This window comes from Neophocaena asiaeorientalis, unplaced genomic scaffold (assembly GCF_003031525.2).
Source record: "Neophocaena asiaeorientalis asiaeorientalis breed wild unplaced genomic scaffold, Neophocaena_asiaeorientalis_V1.1 scaffold129, whole genome shotgun sequence".
Lineage (NCBI taxonomy): Eukaryota > Metazoa > Chordata > Mammalia > Artiodactyla > Phocoenidae > Neophocaena > Neophocaena asiaeorientalis.
Window position 1 is genome coordinate 7,310,082 of NW_020172446.1, and position 10,155 is coordinate 7,320,236.

Here is a 10,155-nt window from a genome sequence, read left to right on the forward strand (position 1 = left end):
ATGATGTGACGTGACAGGAACCCTGGGAAAGGTGACTCAGGCCACCTGGGAACTCTTGATATTCAGGAAATGGGAGGTCAGACAAATGCCCTAAACTCTAGAGGGCAGATTTCAGATCATGCAGAGAAAAGGCCAAAAAGGCGCTAGAGCTTGAGGCAAGAGTATCAGGAAGGGCGCGGCGACGCGATCCTGAATGTACGGTTGTGAATGCTTGCAGGGACAGAGAAGGAGGCTGTCCTGGGAACATGCTGGTGAAGCACAGACATGAAGGGCACATGGTTGGAATCAGTTTCAGGCAACGTGCAAAGCCCTATTGTGAGCCAAGCACCATCTGACGTAAAGCAGCTTCTTCCTCACCTCCTTTCCTTTCGTCAAAAGCTCTCCATGACCTGACGTTATCTTATTTGCCTATTTGTTCATTGTCTGTGACTCCCCCGGAATGTGAGGTCCATGAGGGCAGGGCCTTTTCCCGCTTCTGTATCCCGAGGTCCTAGCCCAGAGAAGGAGCTCATTAATCAGGCACCAGGTGAAGGACAAATGAACATAATGCAGGCTCACCGGTAGGAAGGCTGGAAGGGAAGCTAGCTCCAAGACTGATGTGGGCCAGCTATACCCGCCCAAGATTACAGCCAGGGAAGAAGAGGACGGTGGGACCTCCTGCCCATGCAGGTGGCTTGAGGCTAACCTTTTTTGAGCCAAAGAACAAGAATGCTCTTCAGAGTCACAGGAGCCCAGTTGAGTCCATGGCGGAGGGAAGCAATCATAAGATAGGAAGGATGGAGTTATTCAAAATAACTTCAGCTTTCATACTTGGGAAGGCTACCTCCCAGGAGACTTGAAGAGGAAGCTGCCATAGCTCTGTGACTCAGCACTCAAAAAGTTAACTATTATTCTTTTTTTTTAAATAAAAAAATTGTATTTACTTGGAAGCATTCAGAATGTCAACAAAACAGCTGCAACTTTTTTTCTTTTTTTTGCAATGACAGAGTGGTATTCAGTTAACAGAACAATTATTTCGTATAAGCTGCATCACAGACAACTGAAGATGAAAAAACTACCATCCCCATATATAACTAATTTGTGCTGTGCACCCACAAGTACCTGCCTTACATTTCCATGCCAATTTACAACCCCCATACTGTACCAGGCAAGGTTAGTGGCTATTGAAAATACCACCAGGACAGGGCTATCTAAAGACACATTCGAGGGCTTCCCTGGTGGCGCAGTGGTTGAGAGTCCGCCTGCAGATGCAGGGGACATGGGTTCGTGCCCCGGTCCGGGAAGATCCCATGTACCGCGGAGCGGCTGGGCCCGTGAGCCATGGCCGCTGAGCCTGAGCGTCTGGAGCCTGTGCTCCGCAACGGGAGAGGCCACAGCAGTGAGAGGCCCGCGTACCGCAAAAAAAAAAAAAAAAGACACATTCGGTAGTGTGTTAACTCTACAAAAAAAGACACTGTACAGTTTAAAAACAAATCTTACACAGCCTTACATTTCGATTTTTTTCTTTAAAAGGAGTGAGTTGTGTACAGGGGGGTTAAATTCTTTATAGACAAGAAAAAAAAAACTGCGCTGGAACCAACGTATTCATCATCACCCTCTGTATCTTCCTCCTCTTCCTCTTTCTTGCTTTCTTCAGCCTTGACGACTCCCTTGTTTGCTGCATCAGGCTTCCCTTTGGCTCGGTTTGCAGCAATATCCTTTCCGTACTTTTCCTTCAGCTTAGCAGCCGTCTTCTCCTAAGGCTGCTTGTCACCTGCAGCAGTGTTACTCCACATCTCTCCCAGTTTCTTTGCAACATCACCAATGGATAGGCCAGGATGTTCTCCTTTGAGTTTTGGACGACACTCAGAACAAAACAAGAAAAAGGCCGAAGGAGGCCTCTTGGGTGCATTGGGACCCTTGAACTTCTTTTTTGTTTCCCCTTTAGGAAGGATAGAAGTTTTCATTTCTCTTTCCTAACGGGCCTTGTCCGCCTCTGCCATGTCTTCAGACTTTCCTTTCTCTTTAGCTGACACGGTCTTCCGCCTCTCTGAGCACTTCTTAGAAAACTCTGAGAAGTTGACGGAAGCGTCTGGGTGCTTCCTCTTGTGCTCCTCCCGGCCAGTTTGCACACAGAATGCCTATGATGACATTTGGCCTCTCGGCTTCTTAGGATCTCCTTTGCCCACGCTTAATTATTTTTCCTCCGCGAGGCACAGGGTCGCCCAGTGCCCGTCCGGCTCTCACTTGCCCCGGCGCTGTCTCTCTCAACTATTATTCTTATATCACAAAAGTTGTACTAACTTCTGTGTGTTTATGACGCGTCATGTTGTACATGCTTCGCGGGCATACATTGATTTAATCTTCATAACAATGCTATGATCTAGGTACTGTACTCCCCATTTATCAAATGACAAAGCTGAGGCGCAGGGTAAGTGGCAGTGCTTGCAACCACTATGCGCACTGCCTCTCAGAGAACGAGGCATGGGCCCCAAAGCGGGAGAGGGCGAGGGTAATTTTTATCAGCGCAGAGGAAATAAGTTCACGAACCATAAATAAGTGAGCTCAGCATCATTGCTGGTCAGGTTTCAGAGTCTGTTATTAAAGAGATGGTTTGGGGGGACTTAGAAAAGAAAGAGATAGAGGGCCAGCATCAGGGAGTGAATTCCCTGGGAACCCATCCTGCTGGGGGAAGCTTATTTGCTTTTCTGATTGGTCTTCTAGACTAGAAGGTAGGCTGGGGGTGGTAAAGCGGGAGACAGTGGTTCTGAGTTTCAGCAAGAAATTGTGCTTTTCTTCCCATCAAAGCCTGCAGGTGACACAGAGGAATGTGGGCTGGGGGAGGGCACAGCTAGGGAGGCTGACGAGTGGGCTGACCTTGCTGAGTCTGCTCAGTGTGTTCGTGAGGGACTTGGTGAGGAAGGATGTAGACAGCGTGCCGGGGACATTGCCGATGGCAGGAACCTGGGCACCATCCCAACGGACAAGATGGCACAGTTGGACCCGAAGTGCCCCGGAGGCTTGGAGTCCAGGTCCAAGTCTAGAAGGTACAGTTTAACAGAAATAAAGGAGACAATCTTGTCTGCACCTGGGCAGCAGGCTGAGGGCATCAGCTGTCTGAGAGGTTCCAGTTGACCAGAAGCTTGGGTATGGCCCCATGTTTTAAGAAAATGCTCATGTCTTGGGGCTGCAAGAGCTCAGGGCAGAGTCCAGAGCTGAGGAGGAAAGTGCTATTTTGTCTCAGACTAAGAGGAATGCTCTATCATTTCCTCATTTATTTTGTGGACAGAGATTGAGCATGTTCTTCTGCTAGTACCATGCTGACGTTACCCTTGAATGGCTGAGCAGGTTACATTTTGGGGTGATGGGCTAAGCTGCTGAAGGGACTCAGAGGGTGGGTTGGCCACCCGCCTTCCTTTTTGCTTTCCACCCTGCTCCAGGTCAGGCCCTGGGGTTACGATGCCTGGTCTTAAGGAAGACAAGGGTCCTGCCTCCAAGGGACACAAATTCTAGTGGGAGAGACAGACTATAGACGCATAGACAAGAGAATATCTTGAGATGACCAGAGTACTGAACAAACTGAAACAGAGCATCAGATAAAGAGTGACCAGTGGGTGTGTGGGGAGTTTGGAAGAGGTGGATGGCCTCTCTGAGAAGGTGACATTTGAGCTGAGTTCTGAAGGACTCAGGGGGCAGACCTATGGAGAAGCTGCTGGTGAGGGGTGTTGAATAAAGGCTGGGGAGGGGCACAGGAGATGGGAAGTGAAACAGCAGTTAACAAGGCCCTACCTCTGTTCCAGAAGCAGGAAGCTGTTGTGGCCAGAGCAGAGTGAGGCCATGGCCAGCAGATGGAAAGGATGCAGCTTTCCATGCAATTAAATGGAGGGCTTTTTAACATTTAGAGCTGCCCGAATACAGCGTGGGCTGCCCCTGAGGGACTGGACTTCCCATCACTGAGATGTGCAAGCCATATTCAGAGGCCGCCCTCCGTGGAGGTTAGGGAGGAAGACTCAAGCGTCTCAAAGGCTCCCTAGGGCACCCTTCCTGCCTTCAACCCCTTCAAGTTCAGGAACACACTTGGTTTGGCCAAAGCTGGGAGGATGGCTGTGCAACGAATGAATGAAAGCTCCCGGCTGCCAGGTCGAAGGCGGGGGGGTAGAGGGGGGACGACGACGACAGTTTCAAGGACTCTGGCAGTCCCTAAAACCTCCCACTTCCAAGTCCAGATAGCACTGAACCGCCTCTCCATCCCCACCGCACGACGAGCTGGCGAGAGCACCGTTGTCTTCCTCAATCCACCAGGGACCCGCAGATCTTTCCTCACCTCCGTTCCCCACCGGCCCGGGCCCCATTCTCCAGGAACTTCTGTGGGCCGGTGGGCTGTCCCCTCCTCCGCTCCCCTGGGTCCCTTGGGCGCGCCTGCCCCTCCCCGCGCCTTTGTTCCCGAGGAGCCGCCTCGGGCAGTCCCCTGGCGGCGGCGACTGGAGCATCCCGCGGGCGCCGCACGGGCACACGGGCCGAGAGAGCCGCCGCGACAGACTGTTGCCATTCCGTCCACGTCGAGGAGTGAGCCCCGGGCGCCGGCTTCACAGAAGGTCAGCGGATTCGGGGCTGGGTGGTAATCCCGTAGTCAGCAGGGATCAGGACGCGAGTCCGGGGTGGGACTGAACCCAGGGTGGAATTGGGGTGTATGTTGTGAGTGCAAATGCAGGTGTTTGCAAAGAGAAATCAGCTCGTGTGGACGCGTGTGAGCCCTGCGCTGCGATTCCACGGAACAGTTCAGCGGAGTGGGTTGTTTGGGAGGTGGGGTGACTGTCCTCAGACACCCCTACGGGTGGGTCATGGCGCACACACATCCTGTATAGAGTGTGTAGCTGACCGAGGTGGAGCTCAGAGGTGGGGTGTTTACAGGTGGTGGCGAGAGGAAAAAACCAGGACCCCCAGGAGGACCCTGTAGCTAGGCTGGGTTGGTTTGTTTTTTTCCGAAAGGACATAAACCCCACCCCATGCCCACTCCAACCTGTGCCTGTTGCAGGGAGGGGAGAGGATGGTGGGGTGCTGTGTGAGAGGCCTTTGTGGACCTTTGGGGCCGGGCCAGCATCAGCCTGATGCTCATTTCTGGAGGCCCTGGGTGGATGAGCGTGGGGTGCCTGCCTTGGGTGGGGGTCCAGGGCATGCTGGGTGTCCTGACCCGGAGCTGGTTCAGGGGCACATCCTTCTTTCTCCTCATCTGTTTTCTGTAGCTCCTCTACAGCCTTCTTAAGAAACCCAAGGGCATTTATATGCAAGTGGGGTTTGGGCTCTGAAGGCGGGGATCTACCTCTGCTGAGGGGCCCCCGTTGGAGCAGCCTCCATAGGGAATAATAGGGTTGTCCTGGGCTGGGCGCCAGCGCTCGCTGGTTCTTTTCATGCTTTGTGACCCTGGGGCTGTCCCTTAAGCCCCACGCGCCTCAGTTTCCCATGGAGAGGGGAGAAGGCACCGCCCCACTCCGTTCTTCCTGCTGCAGAGTGAGGAGTAAACAGAGAGCTCACAGCTGCCTGGGGCTGGGAGGCTGGGAGTGACTCAGGGCATGTGAGGTCCCCAGCAGTGTTTTCCCCCTGGAAAGTCCCAGCACGTCTTTGAGACCTGGGCAGGAGTTGGGGGAAGCTCTGCCCTCATCTCCAAGCGAGTGTGTTGGATTTTCTAAGTGTGGGTCAGGGTGGGTATCTTCTAGACCTGGATGCTCTGGCTTCCAGAAACTACCTCAGGTTCCTCCTCCTTTCTAAGATGTTGAGGAATGGAGGGCAGGGGGCAGGGTGTGGGGAGGATTGGATGGGATGGGGGACTTAGAGTCCCCAAATTTCTGGGCAGAGGCGGACGCTAAAGTTGAGTAGGGCCAGGGCACAGCTAGCTGGGAACCCCGCTCAGCCCGCTCAGCCCAGGCTGTTAGGTGATTTATCGGGAGGTGGCCTCAGTTCCAGAGAAGATGACCTTGCTGCTGCAGGCATCCCGTCCCCACGCCGACCATGATCCTGTCTGGATCAAGTGTGGCTGAGCCCCTGTGGTTCAGAATGACTTGAACCTCGAGGGAAGGGGACCCCAGCATGGATGGTGGTGGCAGCAGCAGAGCAGACCTGGGTTGAATCCCAGCTCCACCACTGTCTGTGTTTCCACCTGTGTTTCCTCAAAGCAGAACCCGAGGATGCATTCTTTTTATCTTACTACCGCTCTGTCCTGGGAGGTCTCCTGAGAAGCCTTAAGGGATGCGTTTCAGAACTGCCCGGTTGGGGAGAGAAACAGGGACGTGTTCATCCATCAACTCTGTTCCGTCCGTGGACATTAACTCTCACATGCTTCCAGGCCTTACATGTGAGGTCCCAGTGGGTTCGTGTGGGCACCCCGCACTGCGGCTTCAAAGACGGTTCCGCCGGGTCCTCGAAGAAGCATTGCCATGTGGCTGCTCTCAAAGCCTGCAGGGAACCGGTCATTGCAGAAGTCGCTGGAGTAGGAAGTGGGACTGAGAGTGTCTGGAGTACGCCCTGAGGTGACCGACACTGCGTGACCTTGGGCAAATTTCCTATCTTCTCTGGGCCTCAGTTTCCTTATCTGGGGGTTATGGGTATTAAATAAACTACTATCAAGTTTTTGAACATGATGGTGTGTCCATAGCGAGAGCTCTGTGAATGGAATATTTCCGTATATTTGGGAAGACAGCACCTTCTGGGTGGCCCAGATATTCATTCACTTAAGTGGAGGAGGGGGCTGGATTAGGTGACCTCTAAAGAACCCCCTCCTCGTCAGAGACTCTTGGGCTCAGGGGCCAGACACCTGACCTGGTCATTTCCTCCTGGAGCTGTGGCCCAGTCTCCCAGAACCCCTGAACGGCTCTGCTTCGCATTCTGTGGATTGGAGACAACAATGCCAGCTGCTCATATGTGCCTTTCCCTGGGCTGTGTCCCCTGGAGGACATGGGAGCCTGGAGGGTGGGCAGAGGGGCGAGGGGAACAGGCAGCTCGGAAGCAGGTGTTTAAAGGACGGGTGGCGAGAGGGCAGATGCTGGCGTTTGGAGCTGCCAGATGGTCATGGGCACTGGTCTGGGCCACAGTCAGTGGGGAGGACAGGGCACAGGGGTGGGGAAGGGCGAGAGAAAATGAACAGGAAGGGAGGGGAGAGCGGGTTGGCAGAGAGTGGCCCAGAATGATGGCAGAACCGGGGTTGTGGAGTGAGTCGAGGATTGGGGGGTGTCTGGAGTGGCAGGGACAGGCTGGGCCGGTGGGAGAGCGACGGGGTGGTGTGAGGGAAGGGACAGCACTGGTTGAGGATTAGTTGGGGGGGCCCTAGGGCATAAGCCGGGGCAGGTATCCTACTTCAGGGTACAGTACCTATAAGCTCCCTCCTTTTCCTTTTTCCAGTGCATCTACCTGCTCCTCCTGGGCCACCACCCACGTTGGCAGGTGAGGTGCTGTCGGCAAATACTTGGGTCCCGTTGTGAGCGGTGATTGGAGAAGGCGAGGATGTACCTCTGCCAAGACCCGTTGCCATGGTACCACGGTGACCCTTGTCTTCCTATCCTCTCCCATCTCTGGGCAACGTGGCCCTCCCCAGGGGGAGGTCGTACAGTGGGGAAGGTGTCCAGCTGCCTCTTGCTTATGCAGGGGCAGCTCAGGCTGGCAATACAAAGGTCATGGTGTCCATCCTTCTGCCTTCAGGCAAGGTCACACCTAGCCTGGGCTGGGCGGTTGCAACAGCTACTGTCTTCATTTACAGTCATTTAAAGACTCCTCTGACCTCTGTAATTTGGGACTCCTTTTGTTTTTAATAAGTTTAGTAAAAAAAAAGAATCAGTAATGCCAGCCTATCCATCTCCTCCCTTTTTATTTTTTATTTTATTTGGCCGTGCTGCGGCATGCAGGATCTTAGTTCCCTGACCGGGGATTGAACCCGTGCCCCCTGCAGTGGAAGCGCAGAGCCCTAACCACTGGACCACGAGGGAAGTCCCTCCTCCCCTTTTTTTTTAAGAGCCAGATGACACTCTCTTCTTGCCCACACCTTTTTCAATGCTTTGGTGCTTCTCTAGTGAGAAGTTCTGGATCATGTCTGATCTCAGTCTGCCGTGCTACACTTTCTTTTTGTTGTTGTCATTGCTTTTTTTTTTTTTTTTTTTACTGTGTTTGCCACCACGCTTTAGGCCTTATAGATAAGTTAGAAAGAGATTCCACTCTATCTTCTCAAGATGCCAAGTGGCCATTGGGGCTCCCTAGGCAGGTGGGACACCAAGGCAAGGATTGTGCTCTGGGGAGCCTGGCCTGAGACCTGGTTTGGGTTCTGAACTTTCTCCTGATCTCCGGGCTGGCTGGTGTTCCACCCCCTTCCCTAGTTCAGATCCAGGGCTGTCAGCCTCCTTCCTGGGTCATGCTGGGTGCGCTAGCTGGGCCCTACCAGGGCTGGGTCAGCAGATGGCATCAGGTATGGGCACCTGGGGGATCCTGCCAATTAGATGATTGGTAGAGAGCAAGAGCGGGGGGCCGTGACAGGCAGTCAGGCACAGTGAGGCACACCTGTGCGCATCTGTACACGTGGGTCCCTGGAGGGCGTGTTGCTGGATCACTGTGTCTGCACATGTCTGTGTGGTTACCTGTGGTCCTCTGAGCATGTCTCTGTGTGCATTGTGGTGTGCCCCGGCTTATTCGTTTTCTTTTCTCTGGGTGCGTGAGTTGGCCATGACCTGGCGCTCTCCAGGGTCCTTGAGGGTGTGCAGGTCTGATGGCTGGTGACATTTTTAGCCAGCAGGATTTCCTGGCCCCCTGAGGCCCCTGAGTCTTCTGCCCTCTTTCCGGGATTCCTGTCCCTGTCCCTCCCTCTGACTTGAGGAAATTGCTTCCCTCCCACTGGCTGTGTGGGTGCTGTTCAGGTGGGGCCTGGGGAGAGACAACCAGTCCGACCTCCAGCCCCATCCTTCAAGCTCTGAGCTGAGGGTGATGGGTGGGTGAGCCCTGGGTGGAGGAGATGAGTCAGGATGGCTGCAGCGGGTGGCAGAAGCCAGGCTATGTGTCAGCATCTTCAGGGAGGTGTGTGCACCCCCATCCACTTCACCCCTCCTCAGAGGCTTGGGCACCAGTGCAGCGGTGGGAAGGCTCCCCCACCTCCACTGTCCATATTCTCTCCCCTCGTAGCTATGCCTGGCAGTTTCTGATGGGGAGCAGAATGGTCTCTGAGGCACCAGGCATCCCACTGGCAGCCTTGGCCTCAGCATAATCATTTAAATTTATGGAGCTCTTCCTGTGCCAGGCCCTGAACTCACAAGATACATGTATTAGTTCCTTGGCTCCTCAGAACAATCCTATGAGGTGGGTTATGAAAGCATCCCCATCTTATGAGGAAGTGGAGGCTCAGAGAGGCTGGGTCACTTCCACAAGGTCACACAGCTAGTAAGTAGTGGAGCCAGGACATGAATCTGGGTCTATTCTTAACACTTGTTGCCGTGCCCTCTACTCTTCACAGAGCTGCATCCATCTCATCCTTACAGTCTCTCCTTCAGAGAGGCCGACTCAGATCATCCCCTCTAAACAGAGCTCCCCACCCACCCCCACTCCCCTTTGGATCACATCACCCTATTGTAAATACCTGTTGTAAAGTCATCCCTCTCTTGTCCTCCACCTCTCCACCGCTAGTCCCCCCAGGGATTTGTCTGTCTTGTTCACTGAAATACCGTCAGCCCTAGCAGAGAGCCTGGAACAAAGTAGGGATGTGATAAACATTTGATGAATGGATGAATGATTGAACACATGAAGGTATGTCTGACTCCAGACCTAAGCTCTATACCCCTTCTCTACATTGTCTTTCACAGCAGGGACCACTGCAGGGTGGCCGGGAACACAGCTCTGGAGTCAGTTCGCTTGGTTCACTGTTCTGGTTATCTGATGCTGCATTATAAACCGTCCAGAAGCTTATGGCCTGAAACAACAGTGTTGTTTATTTTGCTCAGGAATCTGCAGTTTGGGCAGGGCTTGTGGGGATACTTGTATCTGCTCTGCCATTGTCTTCTGGGGAGGCTCAAAGTCCAGGGGCGGGGATTGTCTGAAGGCTCAGCTGCTCACATGTCTGGCATGTGGTGCTGGCTGTTGGCATGAGGTCTTAGTTCCTCGCCTCACAGGCCTCTCTGTGTGCCCCTCTGTGTGCTAGTTTGGGCTTCCTCA

The 10,155-nt window shown here is 53.6% G+C and overlaps 1 pseudogene; it reads right to left on the reverse strand.

The window, feature by feature from the left end:
* Positions 1-400: 400 nt before the first annotated feature.
* LOC112393761 (high mobility group protein B1-like) lies at positions 401-5,389 on the reverse strand (annotated as a pseudogene).
* Positions 5,390-10,155: the final 4,766 nt, after the last annotated feature.